Raw genomic sequence first — 24,328 nt, forward strand, 5'->3', positions numbered from 1 at the left:
CATGCACCTCTCTGACCCAGGCAAAAAAACTCAACATAAAATCCCCTTGCCATCTCCATGACAACTGTAACTCGATGGAGAATTCACAGCCAGGTAAAAGGAAGAAAGTCTTAGTGGATCACTAGTTAACATCTCTGGATCATGGTTTTTACTGGAGCAGGGTTTGTGACTGCCAGCTAAAACTCTTGATTCAAAAGAATAAAATAGAGTGATCCAAGCTTTCTAGAAAATCTATGTAGGAAAGTTCCCTAAAAAGCAGGGAATGTAGCATATCCCCAGGTCTGAAAGTCTCAGAATCTTCACTCACTAGATGTCATTCTCTGCAGGATGAGTGAGTCCTACTCATGAGTTGATTTTTATTGTTAATCTTACTATTTACAGTTCTACTGTGAATAAGATATGTATTAGCTTTCTGATTGACATGTGGTCCTACAACAGCATTCACCCTAGAATCCTTAAAATTAAACTGGGCTCTCTGAAATTACAGCCCACATAGAGGGGCCACATTCATGACCCCCAGTTCCCCTTCTTTTTCATATGTGGATAACTAAGCTTAAGCTTGTCCATTCCTTAGCGAAACACTGTCACGTGCACCCCTGGTTATCGCTCCTCAACTTGTGTCTATGTCTCCACAAAACAGTACCAGCCAACAGTTGCTTTGCTGACATAGGTTGGAGCATGAGAAAATAGTGTGACAACAGACATAATCTTGTTTGAGTCAATATTATATTGACAGCAAATCAAAAGGCTAACAGTGACTTGACGTACAGCAGACTGAAGTTAAAATTCAAATTCTGTCAGCAACTAGGTATGAGATCTGAGACCAAGTAATTTAATTTCCTTCAGTGCTTCTTTTTCTACATGAGGGGCAGGAGAGGGTAATTTCACATATCCCATATCACTATTCCCTAGAGGATAAAAACATTTTTATATGAATACAAGTTCCATTGTTAAAACAAAAAAACCTTTAAAATATGTCATTAACTGTTTTATTAGAGATCCAATATCAAAACGTTCCTGTATAATCTGCTATCAAATTGATCTCGTTCGGTTAAACTGAACCACTGTTGTCTTTGCATTGGCTCTTTTAAGATTTTTTTCATTCTTTATTTTTTCCTTCCTACCTTCCTTCCTTTCTTTCTCTCACAAAGTCTCATTCTTGTACTCAGATTGGCATAAATCTTACTGTGTAGCTAGCCTCATAATCAGAGCAGAGCCCCTGCCTTTCAGTCTTTCATCTAGATTGCCAGGATCCCAGGCATGTTCTGACATGGACATCCAGGGATAGGTTTTTCTTCTTTCAAAATTATTTTCAATTTATCTACTTTATTTTATCTGCATGAGTGTTTTGCCTGCATGTTTATATGTGCATCCTTGGGGTAGTAAAAAGGTGTTGGATGCCCAGAAACTGGAGATATTAAGTTCTAGACGATTGTGAGGTTCTTTAGAAGAGCAACAAGTGTTCTTAACCACTGAGTCATCACCCTAGCCTAGCACAGCTTTTTCTTTTCTCTAAATTTACTTGCCCTCCTGTGGGTCATTATAAATACAATTTCTAGAATATTTTCTTTAAAACCACATCAAATCATGCCAGACTCATTTGCGAAAATCCTTTTATGACTTTTTCTAATGCTAGAAAGTAAAGATCTAAATTAGCAAAATTGCTGTCGAGATTTTTTTCTTTAAGTTTATCTCACTAAGGAAGCAGAATGCAAGAGCCAACTCCAGCCCTGATCTCTGAAGGTCATAATGAATCAAGCGTCTATGTCCGTCTCTGTCTTTCCACAAGAATTATACTAATCCCAAACAAGTTACCTACTTGCTGATGTCCTCTTGGATCTTTATAAGACAGGACTTTAGGCCAGGTTCTTGAGGTTTTAAGAAAACAATATTTCAACATAGGAACTTATGTAGAATTCTTCATGACTCAAGGGAGGAAACATCGGGAGTTTCTGATCCAAGAGAAGTAAAGAAAGTAGTTTGCATAAGGAAACATCTGTAACTATGCACATATTGATCCCTTCACCTGTACTGCAATATTTCTTATCTGTTGCTTGTAAGAACCCTTTGTTGCTACTTTCCTGGGTCATTTAATTATCTTCCCAAATTCAGTGGGTTTTTTCCCCCCATATCTTAAACAACTGGGTTTTTCTAAGTACTAACAGGTTGACCCATCCTTGAATTAAAGAACTCTCTGAGCCAGGAAGATTGGGTGTTTTATAATTTTAGGGCTTGAATGAAGAAGGGAAGCAGAGAAGTTTCCTGCATGGAAAGGCGTCCTAGCAAAAATTCTGGGCTCTTCTTTCTCCCCACCTCCTTCCTACTACCTCTCACTTCAGTGCACTGACTGCATTCATTCGTCAACACGGAGGCCTTAGACCAAAGCCGTGATCGCAGGAGAATTTGTGGATATTAATGTCAGCAGAAACTTGGTGAAGACGCTTTCCATACAGGGATTGCAATGTTGTATCTCTGGAAGCTCCAAGGAATTCATATCAAGTGCATCTTGTCAAGCAACTAGGTGTAATATTAAACACGCAGAATATTTTGTAATAACTGCCTTAGCTGCTAATTTCTATGATTTTGGGTTTGAGACATGAGTCTTATAAAACCCAAGTTGATTACAAGCTCAATGTCACTGAAGCTGACCTTGAACTTCTGAGTACAGAGATAAAGAAGATGGGAGCTTAAAATCATAAAGGAAAAAATGCAGATGAAAGAAAAATAAGATGTAGAAAGCATGATCCCAGCATCCTTCAGGACAGAAAATAGCCTAGCTAGAAAGTTCATTTTTCTATGTTAGCATCATTTGTTTTCCTTATTTTGCCATTATATTTACTAATACTTCTGGGATTTAAATGTAAATAACTCTCAGGAAAAAAAGATGTGTGAGCAGAACATTATGGTGTTCTTCTCTTTAGAAAGAATCTCTCAGTGTAAATTAATAAATCAACAACCTATTGACTATATATTAACCTCTGCATGCTTATTTACTGTGAGTTTGGTCTAGGCAACACATCCATTACTTTTATATCAAGAAAATCAGGTTTCTGAATTTGGAAATTTTCAGGCTTTGAAAGTACCAAGTATCTGGCACTAAAGACTTACGCATTAGTAGCTAGTAATAGCCCATGGCCTTTTCTTGTTATTATATAATTGATATATGAGAAATAAGTTGTGACTGGGACTACATAAATCTGACTGAAGATAAAAGAAAAATGATGCCAAGTTTATAAATTATTGATCACAAGTGGGATTTAAAAGCCATAAAGTCAAAGTAGCTTGAAGAATAATTCCATTTTCATTTTACATATTCACTTATATTCAACCTTACTAATAAAATGAGGAAGGTTCATCTTGGCAGTGTCTCCATCCTCAGGTGTCACCAATCATAATATATCCTTAGTGATATCGTTAACAGAAAACTACTTCATAGCTCACCAGGGCCTGAAATATAAAATCTGAGCTCTGCTGAAGGAGATACTCACAACCATAACTCAACACAAGGCTTAGCACTTCACCTGACTTTTTCTGACACACCAATATTACCTCTCTACTACCTGATAGTTCTCTGTGTTCTTCTGCCTACAAAGAAAACATGTGCTTATTTACTCCAGTAACTTACTGTCAATACTATTTCAAAATCTCCACTTTAGAGGAGAAAGAATAGGAAGACTAAACATACAAACTGCCAAGAACCGTGCTAATATCATAAATACAGCTACGATTTAACCTGCAAAGTACTGTAACATTGGTATTACTATATCCATTTGATGAAAGATCTAAATGAAGCCTATTCTCTACAGAACTGTTTTCTGACATCAAAGGGAATATTTTTTAAAAAGGTTGTTTAATTCTCACACTTATATTGAATCAATCAGGTCTTACATGACCAGTAATTTTGACAAAATTAGCAATTCTGCAGGTATCACATTGCCTAACTTCAAAATAAACTACATCGTCATAGTAACAAAAGGAGTCTGGTATATGCAGCAAAATAGACATGTGAACCAATTGAATTAGACATAAATTCCATGAGATAAATCCACAGAACTACAGTTTAGAAGGACATTTGTCAACACAAGGACCAGGATTGAGAAATGAGGAAACCGAAGGTCACATGAGGAAGTAAGGAGTCAAAGAAGGTAAGCATATTATCTCAGGTTGCTTGGCAGCATGAGTAACAAGGAGCAAGCTGGTGTGGCTCCAGACCCAAGCTCTTGCACCACATGGCTCTTCCTTTACAGTGTGAAATAACAGAAGCTGCCAAAATTCGAATTACAAAGAGCCGTGATGATAAGCAGATTGGCACGGGCTCTGAAGTAGGTGGCGCAGCTGCAGCAGCTAGGCAGAAGTGTGTGTGCAGTCTGAGGGAACCAGGACAAACAATCGAAAAATGTGCCTACAGGGGGGAAAGAGTCTGCTGCTCTCAAAAACGTTGAGACACTTACTTTATAATAGAATCCTCATTTCCGTGTAATAAAAAGTAGTCGGAAATTAAGGTGTTCTTAGTAGGACAGTCAGGAATAGTGCCCCAAGTTCCAAAGTGCCGTAAAGGCACAATGCAACCTTTAAATTCATTTGGCTTGAAGGGTAATCCTTCAGTCCATTAATTTCCCTTCCAGTCGCATCTTTGAATGGTTTATAAAAATGTCACGAAGAACAGGGCTTTATGGTTCAAACCTGAAGTAGTGCCAGCACTCAGATTTCAAGTAATAGGCTAGACAGAATCTGCTCTCAGGAAACAACACCTCAAACGCCATGCCAACTGATCACAGAGACACTAGGAGAGATGCTGAACACCCATGGTGAAAATGAGTCAAGGACTAGCTGCTGTGGGTGGGGGACAGGTCGCCTGGACACAGTCTCTCTTCTTTAGTGGTGACTGAGTAAGTACAGCAACTTTAATTAAGAATGTTAGCTAAAGCCGGGCGGTGGTGGCGCACACCTTTAATCCCAGCACTCGGGAGGCAGAGGCAGGAGGATCTCTGTGAGTTCGAGGCCAGCCTGGTCTACAAAAGCTAGTTCCAGGACAGGCTCCAAAACCACAGAGAAACCCTGTCTCGAAAAATCAAAAAAGCTACGGAGAAACCTTGTCTCAAAAATAAAAAAAAAAAAAAAGAAAGAAAAAAGAAAAGAATGTTAGCTAAGCTGTCTAGGACTGAACCTGAAAACTTAAGATAACTAGTCCATTCTCCTCACTCTTACATGGTCAGAAACTTCTTTCAGAAAATGCCATCACAATAAAAATTTTAATAATAGAAAAATACGGTAGCGAAACTCTAGTGAACTTCCCAAGTAAATACTAGACCTCCATGTATCATTTAAAGCTTCCTATTATCTATTCAGCAAGTTCTTAGCATATTGATAAAGCTTTTCTCTCCCAGCTACACTAGTTCCTTACCTGTAAGATGGAATATTTGAAGGCGTTGTTCCCAGCACTAACATCTCCAGTTTCTTTCACGTTCAACCTTTCATTTTGCTCTTTTTTTCCTTGCAAAGCTTGTATGCCCCACTTTCCCTCATACCCTAGAATGATTTACATAGTATGAAAGAATTATAAAAATACAAGAAAGACTAATTCATACAGAGGCAGAGACAGACAGACATCACATCACTTTGGAATCAAAAGAGCCTTGTGCCGGGGGATTTAGAAAATAAACTTGACTTTGAAGAATTTCCAGGGTTTAACAAATTGTAGGATTTTTATTTAACAAAAGGTATTTCAATAACAAAGGGCATCACAAACACAGGCACTGAAGCAGGAAAATGATTTGAAGGAAATGTACAAATCGGAGAAGTTAGAAGTCAGGAAGACAGCAGTGGGCAATGAGACAATTTGAAGGCTGCCAGTCGGGTGAGGATAAAGTCGCGGACTTGGGAATGTCCTGCCATACTCTCTTTCACCTCCTTCACTGTTTCTGAGTGATTCCAAAGCAGGGAAGTACAGGTACATAAAGAGCACATTGGAGACTCTAATCAGAAACAGCATTAGCATCTGAGGACCAGGCAGGAGATGACAGGCAACACCTGCAATCATGGGAAACCTTTGTTACTTGGTTAAGTTTATGATTCTTTGGCTATAGTGAACACCATACACCATTGCTTAATAAAAGTATTGTGGAAACTGAATTAATTCACAAGACCTTTCAGAGATAGAGACATTGGTTTTTCTACAGATACAGATTGAATGCTGTGAGATAAAGGAACTAATGATGGCCCCAACATTTGCAGCTCTGGCAAAGAAAATATCAAAAAGAAAGTTTGAGCTCAAGAATTAAGATCCCATTGCACACGGAGGCCATGAGTGAGTTAAGACTCATGCTAGGTGAATTTTGAGTTCAAAGGGAAATTTATGGAAAAAACAACATGCCAACAAAAATGCAATTGGAGATGGAGATCAAAGTGTAAGTACTGATTCTGAAATTATGAGCTTGATGTTGTAAAAATAACTTTAGGCTCAGAATGTGATAGGGTGAAAATTCCAGATTTATAATGCTTGAATTTAGCTAATAAATATACATTGGAAGCATCTAAATTGTGCATGACAGGACTATAGGTTCAGCTCTAGATAACAGCTTAAACATTTAACACAAATTGAAAATGGTCTGTTATTATCTCCAAGAAAACATTAATGATACTGTGTTTCTGACAGTAAATCAGCCTCTATGGTAATTTCCAAATGATGATTTTCCAACTGGGCTACATAAAACAATGACAAATGCTCTACTTAATGAGCCACAGAGCAATTGAGACCCAAATGCATCAGAGAATTCTCTTTCATTTAATCATCAGAGAAATAATAAACAAATTGCACTCTGATGATTAAATGAACTTGATAAATCAATTACAATTTCATTTCCAGAACAGATTTCTGAAAGCTACAAAATTCTTGTGTGACATGGCCACAGGTTAGTTTTCAGGTTCTTGTGGAATGGTAGAGAAATCCTGAAGAAGGCACTTAGCTAGAACTTAAATAGAGTGAGATTTTGTCTGCACTCCTCCACTAATGTTATGACTGAATTTTCTGAAATCATTCTTTTTCTCCCATCTTCTAGCTCTTTCTTTAAAAAAGAAATTGTAAAACAATCTCTGTGATACCAATATTTTAAAACTTAAGTAATTTTAGTAAAAATTATTTCAGAGTGTCTTAAGGTTTCCGTTCTGTCTTGCTTGTACCTCACAGAAACTAACTGATGTGGCCAACATCTTTGGCAAAGACAGTGGACCTGAGCCCCACAAACTCTCCTGACTTTTCCCGCCACTCTGGTTTGTTTAACTGTGTGTTCAACTCTGTGCAAGCTCAGCACAGAGATGACCCATCATCCATTTCTCGGGAAGAAAGTCCTACAGATAAGCAAAGATAACAGGGAAAAGTCCCACAAAATTCCAACGTTCTCATTTATAAAAAGATAAAGTGATCTAATGGAAATGGAATACTTTGAAATTCTATTATCTTCTGCCCCTTATGGAAGATTTTCATGATAAGAGTCATGCTAATAATGTTATTTTAGGGGCAAAGGACTTATGTTAGTTATTCAGCACCCACACAGCAGCTCACACCACCTGTAACTCCAGTTCCAGGTATTTTATGTTCTATGTTGGCCTTTGTGGGCACCAGGTTCACACAGGACCTGCATCCATATATGCAGATGAAATACCCAAACATATAAAACTAAAAATAAATAAATCTCAAAGAAACAGTTTTTCAAAATTCAAAGAAAAATCAAATCAAAATATAAAATTAAACCAGGAATCTAATTATATTTTACTATACTCATAGCGCCTAGTCCAATATTCATCAGAGAGGCTTCCTCCAGCAGCTGATGGGAGCAAATGCAGGGACTCACAGCCAAATACTAGGCAGAAAGAGAGAGCCCAAACTGGAGATCTCCATTCATCCCCACACAATAGGGGAAGAAAGAATTGTAGGAGTCAGAAGGGTCAAGGGTACCAGGTGAATGCTACCCACTGAATCAACTAAGCAGGGCTGGCAGGGGCTGGCAGGGGCTGGCAGGGGCTGGCAGGGCTCCCAGAGGCTCACGGAGATGAAAACACCAGTGGCAGAGCCTGCACACGTCTGTGCTAGGTCTTCTGCAAATATGTTATAGTTGTTAGCTTGTTGTTTCTGGGAGACTCCTAACAAAGGGAGTGGGAGTGTCTCTGACTCTTTCCTGTTCTCAGGAACCTTTTCCTTCCCCTACTGGTTCGCCTTGCCCTGTCTAGTCTTATTGTAACTTTTTATGCCAGGATTGGTTAATATCGGTGGGAGGCCTGCTCTTTTCTGAAGGGAAACTGAGAAGGAGTAGATGGGGGAGGGGCATTCTGAAAGAGTGGAGAGAGGGGAAACTGTGGTCAGGGTGTATTGCATGAGAAGAATTAAATTGATAGTATTATCATTATACTCTTTTGCAAACAAATATTGATATGTTTAGGAAAGCAGATGAGGAAGAGAGAAAAGGAAGGTAGGAAGAAAGGAAGAAAGGAAGAGAGGGAGGGAAGAAGGAAGGAAGGAAGGAAGGAAGGAAGAAAGAAAGAAAGAACGAAAGAAAAAAGGAGTCACATAGGATCAAAAATATGAATTCATGAAGCTACATGCAAACGTGAGCCAGGAGGCTCACCCTAGTGTAAGTTCCTACTCCATGGATAGTATTAGATAGTTATTACCCAAAGCTCACAGGCACGATTGACCTTTCCTAACCTCTTGTGAATAATCAAGGATTCTAAGAGCTCAACCTTTACCATGTATACTAGTTCAGAATGTCTCAGTGAAAAACAGATAGTATAGAAAAGTAGAAAATCCAAAGAAATGTGCACCATGCAAGCTGGAGGCCTCCCAAAAAACAGCAGCACAATCCTAGTTCAAATATGAAGGCCTGGGAATAGAGGTGACAGTGATGTAATACTGTAACCCACAGTTAGTACATACTGTCATACTGTAACATGTAGTGCTCACTGTCACACTGTGACACAGTGTGACACCAGTCAGTGCTTAATATCACACTGTAACACACAATCAGTGCTTACTGTTACACAGTCAGAGGTTGAGAGCCAGATGCACCAATACTCCAGAGCAGAACAGATAATTTCAGGTCAAGCAGATTTGAACTCCATACTCACACACACCCCTGTATGTCCCTCCATTCTCTCTTTACAAATTATGGATGCCTCTTTTTACATTGCTTATTATTGCATGCATATATAAGGTGATTTTTATAACTTCTATTTAAAAAAAGGTAACATTGTAATGCCTTCTGGAAATAGTCTCTGGGACACACTCAGAAATAGTGTTTCACTAAATATTTAAACAGTGCCTAGCCAGTGACCCTGATAGGTCAAGTAAACGATCTTTAAAATCCAGCTATCTCTTTCTGCTAGACGTTAAAGATTGCACTTCATCAAAGAATAACACATGGCTTTCTCAGGTGCTGTGACTTGGTTTCCTCAGGAGGTGCATCCCCGGCATGGATGCATGCTCACCCCAATTTCAGCAGTTTTTCTCTCATACTGGTTGACTTCAGATTTATGGGTTTTCTTGGTCATTGCAATGACAACTTTGAAATGAATTTAGCTGATATCTTTATTTTTCATTTTGTTGATTGGTGTGGGAGAATTGTCTGTATTCTGTCAATCGTGTTTTAAATAAATGCTGATTGGCCAGGCAGGAAATATAGGTGGGAAAACCAGACAGGAAATAGAAATGATGTAATGAAAACAGGAGAATTCTGGGAAGGAGGAAGCTAATTCCTCCACTCTTGCCCACACCACCGAAGCAGCAGGATGTGATCTGCCCCACTAAAAAAAGGTACTGAGCCACATGGCTAACATAGATCAGAAAAATGGGTTAATGAAGATGTGAGAGTTAGCCAGTGAGAGGCTAGAGCTAATGGGCCAATCAGCTTTATAACTTATAGAGATCTATGTGTGATTTCTTTGGGGCTAAACAGTTGTGGGGTACCGGGCAGGACAAAAACCCCAACAACAAGCAGGCCCCCATTCATGTTACAGTTGATTTCCACTTCCAATTTTTTAAGTACCACTATTTTGAGGTACTTTTAAAAAGTACCACAAAATTTATATGACTTCAGTTGTTTTGTTTTCTAAAACTAGTGTGTTAATTATAAAATTCCTTTAGTTTATTTTCCTTTAGTAATGGAGAGAGTAAGAGTAGGCCTTTTCTTCTTAAATTGCTTTTATTGTTTCTTATGAGTTGAGTTTCAGGTATTTATTTAAATTTTGTTCTTTGTAGAACTAAGTCGTCTTTGGGTGTTAGTTCTATTATGATGTTGAAAGATTACCTGAATGTTAATTTTTTTAATTTATTTTTCTAAAGCATTTTTTCTCATCTTACATCTATCCCAGTTCCCACTCCCTCCCCTCTTCTCACTGCCCCCACCTTCCCCACATTGCATCCCCCATCTATTCCTTAGAGAGAGTAAGGCTTCCCATGGGAACTCAGCAAAGTCTGATACATGATGCAAGACTAAGGCCTTATCCGGTATATCTAGGCTGAGCAAGTTATCCCTCCAAAAAGATTGGGCTCTGAAAAAGCCAATTCAAGCAGAAGGGATAAATTTTGGTCCCTCTGCCAGTGGCGCCACAGACTACTCAAGCTACACAACTCTCACCCACATTCATAAGACCTACTTTGGTCCTATGCAGGTTCTCCCACTATCAGTCCTTAGACAGTGAACTCCCACTAGCTCAGGTCAGCTGTTTCTGTGGGTTTCCACATCATGATCTTGACCCCTTTGCTCATATTATTGTTCCTCCCTGTCTTCAACTGGTCTCCAGAATCTCTGCCCAGTGCTTAACTGTGGATCTCTGCATCAGCTTCCATTCCGTAATGTTTATTAATGAGAAATACATTGTTGTATTATTTATTTCTAATGCATTGACTTACTCTTAGAGAATACTTTCAATCTTTCTACTTTTGAATATAAAACATTATTTTATAGCCATAACCTACTTTTATTATTGATATTTCCCTGCCTTGTAAAGGAAAATAAAAAACATGGGTGCTTCTGTTAAAATATCACTGCAGAGGGCTGCAGAGATGGTTTAGGAGTTAAAAACACTGGCTTCTCTTTCAGAGGACCACATTTTGATTCCCAGAATCTACATGACAGCGCACATTCCAGTTCCAGGGAATCTGATTCCTTTTTTCAAATTCCATGGTACTGCACACATGTGGTACACAGACACGAATGCAGGCAAAACACAAACACAATAAAAATAAATATTTTAGGGCTTAGAAAAAAACAAGACTTCATTAAAATTTTACACATCAAATTTTGAATTGCCTCCATTTCGTAATGACAAAAGTGAATATCCAAGGTCTGATAAAATATCAAAACAACTTTGTAGTTTGACTGCCAATTTATCTTACATACACAATCTTCCAATTTGCAACGTTGAGATTCTCAGATATATTAGTAAGTATTTCCCTTTAATACTTCAGTTGGCTAAATATAAATATGACGTTTTTAAGATGATTGAAATGATTTACTATCTGTTGTTATCCTGAGAAGCTTCTATTTGAAGACAGTGCCTATGAACATATTTGGAAACTCACAAAACCTTGGCAGAAACTTTAGTCTCTGTGTGAGATTGTTCATTAGCATCTAAACAAAGATTTTATTCAGTGTTCCAAGTTCTCAATCATCCTTCCTTCAACCAAAAATAATAAAACTATACATACTGGGACTAGAGACATGGCTTAGCAGCTGATAGCACTAGCTAATCTTCCAGAGGACACAGGTTCCATTCCCAGCACCCATATGGTGGCTTACTGCAGTCTGTAACTCATGTTCTAGGAGATCCATTACCTTCTTCTGACCTCTGAGGACACCAGACACACAGTGTGTGCACAGAAATACAAACAGGCAAAAATATTCATATATGCAAAAATGATAAAGTGAAATAAATATACAATATTTTAAACTCCTATTTGGGAAATATTTTCTGTAGTTCAAAGATGTACCCCTGAGTCCTGCCTGTGTCCATAGCAAATGGCTGCTGTGATCACTGAAGAACTTCCTCAGCACAGCTTTCAGACACTGACTGGAATTTGGAATTCCAGAAGCCCCTTTTTCATTTTATACTCTTCCTTTTCTGACCAGAATAACTCAACCTAAAATAATATTGAGAGTTTCTCATGCATTGGTTTATTTGCCATACTTTATCTTTGGTATTTTTAAACTCTTTTCCTTTTTGTTTTACAATTCATGTATGTATATATGTGTGCGGGCCCACATACACACATTTGTGCACACACATTTGTGTGCATACAGCTATGAGTGCGTGTGGAAAACAGAGGAAACCTTAGTTGTCATCATCAGGAATAGCATTCACTTCCTTTTGAGACTGTCTTTCAGTATCTTAATTGCTTGGAGCTCATCAGTTGGCTCTCTGGTCTAGAAGCTCCAGGAACTCAGTTGTTTCTGCCTCCCCACTGCTGGTATTGGGAGTGTTCTTGACTTTTTACATAGGTGCTGGGGATCAAACTCAGGTCTTCTTGCTTTTGATGTGAGCACTTGCCTGATTGAGCCATCTACTCAATCATTTATGAATAAATTTACAAGCCACATCATTTAAAAAGTCATACAAAAATTCTATCAAGATCAAATGTTTCTACCTTGGCACTTCATTAGACTTCTCTTGAGTTTTATAATTCTTTGAAGTCCTATTGTTGAACACTTTCAAGGCATCCCCATTCAAGGAAACTTTTGTATCTTTAGAGGGCTCTATAATGACATTGCTTGTGAAACTTTGAAATTTTAAACAAAGCATCTCATCTCCCTACCCTAACTGTGATTTTTGACTAAAACCCATCTTTTAAAATTCATACTCTTTTGAAGTCTAGAGAAGATGAGAATGAGATCCTGTTATAACTTTGTACTTATGCAATCCTTTGTCCTTACTATCTAACCACTTCTTCCTTTTGGGTTTTTCTCACACTGTCATGGCAATGAGAGAAGGATTTTTTCTTCTGGTGGTATTTATAGTAGTCTCCTCAGCTACTTCAAAATTTGCTAACCTTCTACAAGAGCTAGTTCCAGGACCAGAACCAAAAGCTACAGAGAAACCCTGTCTCGAAAATCCAAAAAAAAAAAAAAAAAATTGCTAACCTTGATTTCCTGTTATCCACACTGCCAAAGCTTATAGCATTGTTGACTCTCCCAGTGCCAAATACAAGTATCTACATTCTTCAGCAACTAATAAAATGCCATTACTGCATGGCTTCACCGAGTAGCTTAAAAACGCATATTGTCACTGTCTCTCTCTTAGAAGCCCACTTTGGCTTAGATATGCTGCCCTGTCTCAGAGTAAATGGAATCTCTTCTGGATTAGGTTGACCTCAACTTCTGGTATGTGACTATCTTCCAGTCACACTTAGCCTGCTTCACAAGTTATTCCAGCCGAGTGATAGAAATCTAACTTCCTTTTATTACACTTGTAGATTCTGGAGAACAGGGATTCAGACAGGGCAGTGTAGGCTAGGTGCTTTCCACTCTGTGATTCTTGGCCTCAGAGAGTGAAACTCGGGTGATTCAGTAACTGAGAGTCACAATCTAAAGGCTTTCTCACTCACTCACACATCTGGTGGATTTTGCTTGCAGCCATCTGGGGAGTCGTACCAAGTTATGAACTCAGAGAATATATCTGGGATATGGATGCTTCAGACTGTTTCATGTACTGTGATTAAGTTCCAAGAGATATCGTCCCAAGAGAGTAAGAATGAAGGTGAACCAAATTAGACAAATTAGAACATTAGAATAGCAGGGTCCTAACCAGTATGAAACAGAAAAACATAAATGTCAACTATTAATGAGAGAAATGCCACATTGCAAGAAATATATGAATGATGGGAAATATTTCTGTGACTGTTGTTGGGTAATATAATCATCATCAGTAGTATTTCTTAAGTAGATGGCACATACTTCTCAGGTTAAATGTGATAGAAATGCCCCCAATAAAGGAAGGGAGCCCATAAATTATAAAATGTGAGAAGCATTTCCTAAATATTGTTTGCACATGTTTGACTGTCAGGAAGCTGAGGCAAGAAGATCTGAATTCAAAGTCAAACTAGACTACTTAGTGAATTCCAGGTAAGCTAGGCTATGTACCGTGAGATACTGCGCTCAAAAACAAATGTTTTGTTATGATATAGAAGAACAGTGAAAGATAGTTCACCACCCTGGGTGTGGAACAGTCGCTATTCCTCAACTGGGATTGAATCATATTAGCCTCATTATTTTATATCTTGTGTTTGACAATGGGATGTTTAGAAGATTCATCTATGTTCTTAAATATGACTCGAATTTGTTCATATATTGGTATTGTGTACAAGTGCCTTTTACAGCTATCTTAACATTTATTTATTCATTTTCCTGTTGAGAGACTTTTTGCTTTGGTCATTATAAATAATGCTGATTTAACTGTTCTTGGGCATGCATCATCGGCACTCAGGTGGATTTTCTGGGACACTCTCCAAGAGCAGGATAAGTAAACCACAGAGCCCATAAATCTTCAGTTTTATTGGATAATGTCAACATACTTTCTACTGTAATTGACTCAATTTGATATAAAACAACCAATAAAAATAAGGTTTGTTTTACTTAGTCCACGTCCTTGAGAATAGTATTGTCATATTTTCTATTTTTGCTGGCCAATTTGCTCTAGTGGTTAGGCTTAATTTTGCTTCTGATTAAAATAGACACTGTGTATTTTTAAATGTTCATTGATCATGCAAATTTTTTGTTTGTACAGTTCAAGCCTTTTACTAAATATTTTATTGTCTTTCCTTTTTCTGTTCTTCTCATTTTGTCCTACATAATCACATGTTCTGAAACAAGCCTTTTGACAACTATGTGTTACAAATATCTTTTATCCTTTTTTTGTATTTCCTTACCATTTCAGTAATTTTCTTTGTGGTTAATTTATTCTTCATTTGCTTAAGAAAAATCCACTATTTATAAATGTGCTTTAAAGCTGATTTTGATGTATGCCTTTCATGACAGCACTGAAGAAATAGAGATGGTGAGTGAGGATCGGAATTCAAGGCCAGTCTCAGCTTCTTACAGAGTGTGAGTTCAGGCCAGGACTATATGGTCTCAAAAACAATACAAAACAAAATGATGTTTTTCAATGTGCTTTGTTGATGCACCTTTATATTTATATCTGCAAGCTATCTGAAGTTGATTTATTTGTTACATATGTTGGGTAGTTATTCAATTTAGTGTGCCTCACTATAAATCTCAATTGTTCAGAGCATCTTTGAAAACACATATTTTCTCCAATATTTCACATTTCGATGAGATCCATCTCACATTTGCTGTACCTTCTGATGTACCTGTTAATTGCTTCTTTTACTGTGAACACATTTTTCAGTCTGTGAAAGTCCCATTTGTCTATTTTTGTTCTGGTGTCTTTGTTTTTAAGTCAGATCCAAAAATATTTCAGATATGCCAATGCCATGGAGATTTCCCTCTAAGCATGTTTGAGTTGGTTTACAGTTTTGTGGCTTACATCTAAATATATAATCTCTTCTAAAGTACCTCTGTGCACAGTATAATAATCAAATTTGATGCTTCTACACATAAATAACTAGTTTGCCAGGGGCCCTCCCTAAGTGGGCTCTCCTTTGCGCATTGTGTATTTGTGGCAGTTTCGCCAAAAGCAAACTGGAATAACTGTGTGTAGTTTTGTGTCCAGGCTTTCTGTCTTGTCCCATTGTGGTGTGGGATTTCCCTCTGTGTGCTGTGATTACCATTAAGAAATAAAGAACTGCTTAGAGAACCTATAGCAGAGCAGGGCAGGGTGGAGCAAACCTGGGCAAGGAGGACTTAACTAAATGGTGGGAGAAAGAAGGACAGAGCCATGTAGCCCAGTCGGAGACAGATGCCAGCTATTTAGCCTGTAAGTCACAGTCACATTGCCGTAGACAGACTGATAGAAATGGGTTAAATTAATACGTAAGAGTTAGCCAATAAGAAACTAGAGCTAATGGGCCAAGCAGTGATTTAATTAATACAGTTTCTGTTGATTATTTTGGGTCTGAGCAGTCAGGAACCAATAAGCAGCCTGCTACGACAGCATTGGGCAAGACATCTATTTACATAGCAGCATGATGACAAGTTGATTAAAACTGTGTATTATGTTCTATGAAGTCATACAATGTGACACCTCCAGTTTTGTTTTTCTTCCTAAGATTGTGTGGGTTCTTTGTAATGTTTTATGCTTCCATGTGAACTTAAAAGTTATTCTTCTATTCTCTGTGAAAAAAAATAGCATTAAAATTTTAATTATCTCTATCAGACTTGTAGTTCCCAGTGGGAGGCATGCAATTCCTATGTTTGTACTAACAGTGTATTAGAGTAATCAGGGTTTTTCCAGGGAAGGGCATCAAGCTTTGCCATACTCACCATCCTATTCCTGGACCCCTTTCCATTTGAAGTATGCGAATAGCTAGGCATTGCATAAAGGTAGTTATGTTTGCTTCCTATGACTGCTAGAACATACGTTAAACATGACAACAAACACAAATTTGTTTCCTTAATAAGCAGAGTAGTAGGCAAAAATAGAAAAGATAAATAACACTGTATTATCAAGAATTTGCTTCACAAAAATATAATCATATTTTAGTTGGTGATAGCATAAATTGATTCTGTTATATTACAAATTATTTTGGCACTGTCTACTAAGTCTGAAAGTATATATGATCTATAGTTTTAGAGTTCAAAAATCTTACATGGGTTTATCTTCTAAAATCACGCTACTAGCAAGTACTCTAGAAACCCTAGAGAAAGCTCGGTTTTCTTACATTTCCAGAGTCTAGAAGTCATTGACATTTTTTAGCTTACGGCCCTTTCCTCCCTCTTCAAAACCAGGAGCATATTACTTTCAAATCTCTCTGTGACCCAAACATTTTGATAACGTTCTCCTGAACCTTATACAGTGAGCTAGTGAGATGGTTCAGTTGAGAAAAAAAATCTTGTTATGCAAAGCTAATAACCTGAATTTGTTTCCTGGAAGCCACATTGGAAGAAGGTGAAAAGATTAGTCTGTTACCTGTGTTTAGGTCTCATTCCCCAAGAGAACTACTTTAGTTAAGAGAAAATAATGTAGAATTAAGCTGAAACTGTAGCAACGGGAAGTTGAAGACAATGTAGCAGAATGTGTTGATTGATTAAAGATGATAAATCAGATAATAAAAGCATGCCTACCTGTCATTTGAACCATTTGCATCATGTTTGTGTTATAATAAAAATGTGATTATGAGAAAAATTAATGATATTATTACGATACCATACATGTGCCTGACACTGTTTGAGCAAGAAGAGTTGATTTGTTCTAAGAAGATGTCATGGTTGATTGCTAAGAAACGCTGGTAGCTTTCCATTACTAAAATATCGCAGGAGAATTTCAGAGTCTTTAGATAAGGTTTCTTTATTTCCCTTTTGTATTCCCAATGCAAACATAAGAAGATTTGAAAAATGACTCAAAGAACGGAGTAGAAGTAATAAAAGATGAAATTATGGAGACCCTGGTCATTTATCATCTTCCATGTTTTGTACATGGATCAATATAAAATTATACATCTTTTTTTAAAAAAAATCTAATAATAATTTCAACTTTTATTGCCAGACTGCAGCAAGACTCTTTTGTGCATTTTCTGTTTAATCTTTATGTTTACCGTGCAGAGCAATATTTACTCTTAATGTTACCATTATTAAAGGAAAGTTACTGGACCTTAGAATGCTAACTCACAGGGTAAAAAAGAATTAAAACTCCATCAGCTCCAACCTCTGTCTCCAGGTGTTCTCATTTTTTTTTTAAAAAAAGAAAAAAAACAAGTTCTGTGTCTCTGTACTTATAAGAAGATGGTATATTGGTTAAAAGAAAAAGAAAGAAAGAAAATAATGGGCCTGATCACAGCCGTGTGTGATAAAGAAAACACAGGCAAGACACTCAGGAGGTAATGAACTCTTGCTTGCTTTGTGACACAGAGACAGTCTTCACTCTCTGTGACACACTTTCCTCGTCTGTGAATTCTGCTTTCTGCTCACTGGCTCACAAGCCAGTCCTGCCAACTGCTTGCACTTTTTTGACTTTCTTCTTACTTCTCCCTCCATCTGACTATAACCCGAGTTCTCCTTCATTCTGCACCTGTTCCATATTTCACTACGAAGACAACACCAGGGACAGATTATAATTTGATTTGCAAGCTATCAGATGATGGGATCTAACAGCCTGGCGTGACATGAGACTGCTGGAAGTCACCGCTCCGTCTCGAAACAGTTGACTGCACTTTGTTACACGGAAGAGAAATTCTATTTACTAAAAGCTTTTTTGAAGGAACATTTCACTTTGTACAAAGGAGACATTCCGCTGAAATAAGATGAATGCACTGAATAGAATTCCTTTTCTGTTGGTGAGGTTTTTTTTAAATGCTAAGGAAAATAATAGAATATAGATGATATAAAATTGGTTCACAAGTGTGGGACAGCTTTACATTCCAGAATTAGCTGCCAAGAGTAGATAAAAACCAAGAAAGGTTCCCTGGAGTGAACCTGCATGAAGCAATTTGACATTCACAAAACTCTTTAGCCCTGAATGTGCCACAAAATGAATTGTTTATCTGACTTTGAAATTGTATTTAATAACACTTCTACTGGCATAAAAGTAGCAGGCGGTCTTCTAAAGGTAAATGCTCCAGTGCAGAAGCTGGCATATGGAAGACACACACTCTAGGACCAGATGAAAAGCAATATCTTCCTTCAGTTGGATTCTATAACAGAATTTAGGGCTGTTAAAACAACCAAAGTTCCCCACAATCGAGAAATTGTCTCTTTCCCACAGCCTATCAGACACTCACTTGGCTGTAGTTAATGGAAGTTACTGACAGAATGGCATGAAGGTGTCGCTGGGGTGACATTCTACTTAAAGGTACCCCAAACAGACATTGTGAGATTTCTAAGGGAGGCATAATCGTCAGACTGGAAGCAGGCAAGATAATGGTGCAGAACCTAACAGCCCGGGAGAGAACTGAACAACCTAGTGGCTCTGAGATGGGCCTCGGTGGGCCACTGGCATCCCTGATACTTGCAGATGCCTTGGGTCCCACTCTCATCACCTCTAAAAGCCTGGGTGATGCCTGAAAAGAGTGAAGAGGATGAAAAGAACACATGCTCCTATTAGATTGAGAATCAGAGCAAGAATAAAATAATAATGGAAAAGACAATAAAGGTGCTTATGCTTTAAAAAAGAATGTTGATCAAAAAACAAAACAGGCCTGACTCCACCATTTTAGAATATAATGCTGTCAATGAGAAAATTGCATTAGACAATAGGAAAATCAGCTCTCAAAATTTATTCTATGAATTGATTGTGTTTTGCGTATTTCAATCGGAAATTTAATCTAGGGAAAAAACAAGTATGAATAATTGGAAGTTTCTTTTTTAAGATTTATTATATTTTTAATTATATGTGTGCATGTGTATATGTGTGTATGTACATGTGTGTGTGTACAGGTGTGAGCAAGCATAAGTTCGGGTGCCCATGGAGTCCATACAATGATTTGCAGGTCATTATGAACCACTTGACGTCAGTGCTAGGAACTGAACATAAGCATCTCTTCAGCTGGAAAATTTCTTTTTAAGAAAAAGTATGACTTAAACTGGTTCTGATAACATGGATAGCATGTCATGTTACCTTTAGCAGAAGTCACTAATCTAAAGTGAAACTATTAACCTATATTATAATATGAGTACCTTTCTTCCATGAAAAATAATAATAAGTAATAATAACAAGGAAAGTTAGACACAAAGCCTGCTCAACAGAGGGCCTGGCATGACCACATAAACAGAAGACCACTTCAAGGCACAGGATGTATTTACAAGCTGAAGCACGTGGAGAAAATTTTATCCACAGATTTTAGAATGCATATAGCCATATTGCCACCTTGATTTCAGATCTCTGGACTTGAGCTGTGAGGGAAAACTTCCTGTTGTTTCTAGCCAGGTCACTTGTGGTGTTTTGCTGCAGCAGCCCCTGACACACATGCCCATGTTGTATACACAGTCCTTTCAGTCATCACAAGATTACTCCCACTGTTCTGGGCAGCATTTCCTGTTATTCTGAAAGATTAAGAGACAGCAACTTCTCTCCTGCTTCCGTTTTTAGGAAGAAACAAACCCCAGTAGAGAAACTCAGATGGAGGCTTCTGAAACTTTATCTTCAGGTTCCATCAGAGTCAGGGGAGGTCATGTGCTCATTCTCTAGCTGCAAGGGAGACGGTGAATTGACTGACTGCCATTATGTACCTTCCCCATGGGAGGCCCGCATAGCCTTTGAAATGGCTGTTAGACAAACAAGCAATGCCATCTGCCTTCACACATCAAGGATTTAGACTGGTGAGGACAGCTAAAAGTCTCAGTCACGTTCTATTTTCATATTTTACAAAGACACTAAGTAGAATGAAATTTTGTTTTACAACAACAGCTAGATCGCATCTATTTGACCATCAGCTATATATTAGTCACTATGCAAGTATTTGGTATGAACTCCCTAACTTATTTTAATGTTTTCATTATTTTGTGTGTCCTGAAACTTGTCCACTGTTCTCCACATGTGCTGAGCTTCCCACCTCTCTTACGTACATATCCCAATTTCAATGATCATCATTACTGCTAAGGTTAATGTGACACAGTAGGGAAGGCTGAAATCAAGAGCATTAGAACATCATGTAAGGCCATAGAACTAGTAAGTGATAGAGCCAAGAACTAACTTTGAAGAGTTTAAGAGACAAACAATCAAGTATACAATTTATAAAATATGAAATCAAAAATAATCTTAATAATCATATTTCTGTTTGAAACCACTGTGACAAAGTTGAAATTTTCATAAAAATATGCTCTCATTTTTCCAAGCTGCCTTTAACATAGAATGTCATAAAAATGCTTCAGCAATACACAAAAGGCCCATATTCCTTGAAGAAAAATATTTCAAGCAGATTCATGCAAAAGTAGTTCAAAAGTAAATGTTAAGAGTTTCCAACCCAAAAGTATTATTTCAAGGTAGTGGAGAGCCCATACACTTCTTAGTTGAATCCCAACTTAATCCCATGGAAATCACATTGAATGAAAAGGACCTCCACAGGCTCGTTTATTTACATGATTAGGCTCCAGATGGTGAACTGTTTGAGGAGGATTAGAAGAAGTAGAGGGTATGGCCTTTTCTGGCGTGGGTGTGACTTTATTAGAGAAAATGTGTCGCTGGGGTGGAGTATGAGGTTTCAAAATTCTACACCAGGTTCAGTCTCTCTCTCTCTCTCTCTCTCTCTCTCTCTCTCCTTGCTGCCTATACAGATCAGGATATAAAACCCTCAGTAACTTCTCCAGCACAATGACTGCCTGCCACCCTGACCCCCAATATGACAATAATGGTCTAACCCTCTGAAACAGCAAGCCCCCAATTAAATGATTTCTGTGATAATAATTGCCAATTTGATAAGAATTAGTTGGAGTGTTTCTTCGCAGCCATACTATTATAACAAAGACAGATTATATGTACGCCTGGGCCACATCTTACTGTTTAAGAAGATTATTGTCCCCATTTGTCAAGAGGATACAATAATATGTAGTATGTGGTTGTTTAAGGATAGAATAGAGTTATAGTTGTAAGACGTATAGTAGGTTATGTATTATAGATTAACCATACAATCATTAAAATCCTTCATTCTTATTCCATATAAAATTCATTGTCTTAGTTCTCATGCCTGGGTACTGTCACCAAAAGTAACATCTTCTTAAGAATATTTTTAAAGGTACCTGAATTGACTCATTTGTGCATATCATGAGTCACACTCAGATTCAAACTGGAATAAAACAATTCAAAGAGGATTCTGCCTATGTATTGGCACGGCTTCAACAAAATGTCATCTTTGCTAAATGGCCACACTTTTAGAGTAGCCAGAGTTACTGCTTTTTAAATTTAGCTTATACCAATTAGCATAATCATGGGGCTTTCTCATGTGAAGCGTAGTAAGACGTGATTGATTTAGTTTTCATTTGACAGCACTGAAACAGTGGACAGTTACCAAGTAATATAAACTATTCTTGTCAAAACCCCAGCTATAGCCTGTGTGATTTGGTCATTTGGATTTTCGAACATTCCTTTTTTTTTTTTTTTTTTGACCATTCCATTTCAAATTACTTCTTTCCAAATGCTTCCGAATTTATCTCTATATAAAATTTAAAATCTGTTCCATTGTGATGATTTCATAATGCATTTGAGGATTTGGCAGTGCCAACCTAAATTATTTCTTATAAAAAATAAAATGTGTACAATTGCATGTATTTGTATGAAAAGTGTTTCAGGATCTGGCCTACAGGGAACGCTCCATAAGAAGTAGTCATTGTCCTGCTGGTTGAAAGCTGAGGTTAACTGTGGTTTTGTAACTTTGTAAGAATAAGAAGCAGGAGGCGAATAGTTCTCCATAAATCTCTTACTCAGGGACAGATGCTGGGTTACACAGTAATGACATGAGCATCCTTCCTATCCAGTCATGTCTCATCTCCAGCAGCTGGAGCACGGGCCTTTCATACATGGACTCTCTGAACATTTTATATCCAAATTAAAACAGAGATCATAATTTCTAGAATTAGTCACATTATACTTACCTCAGTTTTCAAATTAGCGACATTCATGTGACTTTTATGACAGGTCACTGATATATTGTTTTCTTATTAATTATTGAGAGTATCTTGCTATACCTGCTTTATAAATTAAACTAGGTCGTAGGTAGATATGTATAGAAAATGTAGTGTATGTTGGGTTAGGAGCTGTCCATGGTTTCATAATTCCTCCTGGGAATCTTGGAATTCAACTCCTATAAACAAGGGGAGACTGCTGTGCTAAACAGGAAGACTCTGACCACTCTAGCAAGCTCTCTGCACAGCACTGTAATTTTAAAAATCATGTCCTTGTTTGTTGTTGAGGCCACTTGCTGCTTTACAATGCACACTGCTTTCTGTTTTCTGAGAGCTCTGCTGTCTTTCCGGTAGACTTCCCTTCCAGATGTCTCGCTCACGCTGCTGTGTCATGACTATTTCCTCACCGAGGTTCTTGAAATCTGCTTGCTGAAGCAGACTTCAGACGACTACCCTGGGTCTTTCTTTCTGTAGTTCTTGCAAGCTAACAAATACGGAAGTTTTCTCCCCAGTCATGGATGACTTTCATTGCACTATGGGTACACCCAAGTATCAGTTCCCGTTGACAGTCTCTTCAAAAACAACAGCAGCCGGAAGCATGGAGACTTTATGAGATGCTTTCTGTTCAGCTGAAGGGACATTTTTGCAGCTGGTGTGCAATTGGTTTGTTCTTTCCAGGTTGGCACCCTTTGTTCATTCATTTCTACAATGACTTAATTCTACTTCCAATATGCATCTGCTTTCCTAGAAGCTCTGTTTCCTTGCACTGCACCTTCTTCATGAAAATAGAACTCAAGCTATAATTTCCTTATTTCTTTGTCACATACACTCTAGACAAGTTTAGAGAATTTCAGCTCCCAGATACAAATATGTATTTTGTTGTTGCTGCTGTTGTTTTTGAGACAGGGTTTTCTGTGTAGCAACTCTGCATGTCTTAGAACTTGCTCTGAAAACCAGGCTGCCTTGAATTCTGAGATCTGCCTGCCTTTGCCTCTAGAGTGTTTGCATTAAAAGTGCACCACCACCTCCAGGTTGTGTTTATTTTTAATGAGTCACCATTTTAAAAACAATATCTTTTATTTTTCAGATTGTATCATTTCTTCTTTCTCTTTCATCCCTCCAAAACCTCTCATATTCATTTTTTTTTGCTCTCTTTCATATCTCTGGCCTGTTTTTTCATTATTGTTGTTATACGCATATATACACACACTATGTATGTATGTTTATTATATATATACATTAGTAATATATACTTCTAAATATAATCTACACATTCTATGAAATATCACTTGTATGTATGTTTTCATTTCAATGTCATATTATGGAGCCCAGTTCCAATGGCTACATCTACAAAATGACTTTCTACCTAAGGTTAAGGGAACACTGCAGTAGAGGGAGCAGAATGATTGTAAGATGCTGGAAATGAAGGAGTTTGTTGTGAGATTGTGTAAGAATGTCAGATACTACACCTATAAAGTTTCACAAATGTGGCTAGCTAACATTAACTGAATAAGGAAAACAAGTTTCTCCTTTAAACCCCCTCTTTGAATCTTGCACATCAACAGAGAAAGTTAGTGATTGATGTGGGATTCCCCTCTGCATGATGTGCATAT

Source organism: Chionomys nivalis, chromosome 23, assembly GCF_950005125.1.
Source record: "Chionomys nivalis chromosome 23, mChiNiv1.1, whole genome shotgun sequence".
Taxonomy (NCBI): Eukaryota; Metazoa; Chordata; class Mammalia; order Rodentia; family Cricetidae; genus Chionomys; species Chionomys nivalis.